The sequence below is a fragment of the Cnephaeus nilssonii genome (assembly GCF_951640355.1).
Source record: "Cnephaeus nilssonii genome assembly, chromosome: 2".
NCBI classification, from domain to species: Eukaryota; Metazoa; Chordata; class Mammalia; order Chiroptera; family Vespertilionidae; genus Cnephaeus; species Cnephaeus nilssonii.
In genome coordinates this window covers 53,016,255-53,019,290 of record NC_137073.1, presented here as the reverse complement: position 1 = coordinate 53,019,290, position 3,036 = coordinate 53,016,255, and positions in this window count along the sequence as shown.

Genomic DNA, 3,036 nt, shown 5'->3' with positions numbered 1-3,036 from the left:
CAGCCTGCGGACGGAAGGGTCCTAGTTTCAATTCCAGTCAAGGGCATGTACCTTGGTTGCGGGCACATCCCCAGTAGGGGGCACGCAGGAGGCAGCTGATCGATGTTTCTCTCTCATGGATGTTTCTAACTCTCTATCCCTCTCCCTTCTTCTCTGTAAAAAAATCAATAAAATATATTTTTTTAAAAAGATGTTATGTGGATTTTTATAGATGATCTTATCTGGTTTAGGAAATTCCCTCCCATCCCTAGTTATTTTAGCATTTTTGTCATGTGTGGATGAAAAGGGGCCACATGCTAACCTGACTAGCTCTGGGAAGACCTGTGTGGTGGCCTTGCAAACTCAGAGTTCTAAAGTAACCACAAAGGATGGTCTGAAATTAAAATTTTTCAACTAAAAGTGATAGGGGCAGAAATAGAATATTGTGGACTAGCTATAATTATAAGATACTAGAGGCCTGGTGCACGAATTCATGCACGGGTAGGGTCTGGCCAGCCCACCCCAATCGGGGCCTATTGGGGCTGATCGGGCCAGCAGGGGGTAGGGGCCGAGGGAGGTTGGCTGGTTGGCCCACCCCCATTAGGCTGGTTGGCCAGCCGCATATATATATAGATATCATGCTCTTTTAACTGTGATTAGAGAAAGCACATTCTAACCTCCCTGAGAGTTGTATGCCCTGGGACATGGGACCTAACATCAGAATACAGTCCATCTTCCTTTCCTGAGAGATGCTATCATTATGGAAAGATTTACAACTTGTGGCTGGAACAATGTAGTCTGGAGGCACCCGCCCTTTGCAACCCCCAGCCCTATTGCCTATAAGCATTATACCTTGCCTACTTTCCCAGACCTGCGATTCCTACTTTTCCATGGAATCTTTGCCTTTCTACCCAATATAAGTAGCTGGCTTATGGGGAGGGGGAGAGCAGATTTTTGTGGATGACCTGCTGCTCTCCCATAATGCCAGCAATACTGCAATAAACACTCACATATGATTCAACCCTGTCTCTGCTTCATTGGCTCAAGCAGTGACAGGCAGCCCAGCAGTTTATGGTGGGTAGTCATGTCCTAGGCTGTTATCTTCCCTGACAAAGGTCAATCTTTACCTTAACTGAACCTGTCTATTGTCTTTTTGCACCTACAATAATATATCATTGGAATGTTAAAGTAAATTTTCCTTTTCCTGGAACCCGCCAAGCACCGCTCTGTGGAGACCACAAATCCTCCATTGTCATTGAGTTAATTGTTGACTGTTAACTATCCTGCACCCACCTAAAATGTGTGTTTATCATTTTACTTTTTAGCCCAGAGGTCTCCCCACAACCCCTGCTTTGTTTCCTCCCACTTCCATAACCCATCACCAATGGATTTCATGTAACCCACTTAAGGCTCTGCTTTTGATTGTAATGTATAAAACAAGGTGCAAAACTGCCATTCCCCGGGAGCATTATCTCAATCCATTGAGATTCTGCTTCCTAGCATTTTGTTTACAGTTTGGCTCAAATAAACTCAAAAAAAATTCTTCACAGGTTTGAATGTTTCTTACATTAACACATGAAATAGTGGTGAATTTTGCCAAATGCCTTTTCTGCATCTATTGAGATGATATGTGGCTCTCCCCTCCACCCCCCTTTTACTCTATTAGTATGACACTGGTTAATTTTCAGATGTTAAGCCAACATTGCACTTATGGGATAAATCCCATTGGTCACTAATAAAATGAAAATGGGCTCAGAATTTCAGTTTTGAAGAGGTTAGGCTAGGTGATGAGTTAGTAAGGATCATAGAAGGAATGTATATCACAGTGGATTTAACTACTAGAGTATTCCAGTCTCAGTTGAGAACATGTCAGAGACTTTACTAATATGACTTTACAATAGGATTGCATTGCTGGGAAAAACCTTTTGCACAAACATTTTGCTGAAGTGTCCAGTGAAGGACCCAGCATTTTGCCACCCTGAAGCTGCCTTTTAGGGATATTGATTTTAAACTGATTACTAAGAAACAAAAGACTCAGAAAGAACATTTGACCCTCCCCCCTTTCCAGCCCAAGAGATTCTGACAGACAAAACTGCATCCGGAAGGAGAGTTTAGGATGTCACCTTAGCCTAATTTGAATTAAGTATGGTAAGTAAGAGGGCTGCAGAAGGCACTAGTTAGCTGGGTACCCCCTGGGTCTCATTGTTTCTGAGTTGCTTAGCAAGGATATATCTGTGATGTATGTTTTCCTCTTCCTCAACTACCTGCTAATTGCCCATTATTATTTTGAAATCTAATACCCTGTTCCCCCACTTTCTCCTTTTTACAAAAATGTCTTATATACCAATTGTTGTTTCATTGTCTTTGGAATTTTCATACTTATATGAATCCCCCATGCACGTGTATTAAAATTTGCTTTTTCTTTTGTTAATCTGTCTCTGTTAATTTTATTATTATGAGTATTTTTAGCCCCATCCAACAAAGCTGGTAGATATATATGTATATAATTATGAATGAATATTTGTAAAACATGCACATGTTTTTCCTATTCTTCATTTCCTGTCTAATAATGTAGGCCAAGGAAGTATCTATGTGAATTAAAACTAAACAAGTCTCTAATTTTATTGATTTATTATTCCTTCTGAACTTTCAATGGTAAAGGTGACTAGTTTTTAAAATACAGATGTTATGAACTTTATGGTACCATTTGCAAAGCTTATGACCTTTAAGTTAGAGTTCATACACCCCCACACCCCCATCTTTCTAATATGACAGTCTGAAAAGTTGTTTAAATAAGATATAGCTTGAAGTTTGCCCTCTTGCAATGGCATTAATGGTGTTTTGTATGGCCTACCTGTGTTTAGAACTGCAGACTTAATTTTTGTGTGGCTGTAAGATAGTACTCTCCTTTACAGCTGTTGAAATCGCTATACCCAACAAAAGGATATTCACTATTTCTTGCTAAAGTAACTTCATAAAAAAAATAAAGCAGAACTTCTTAAAAAATAGAAAATGTTCTTTCCCTTTTCTCTGTTTCCACAAAATGACAAGAGTATC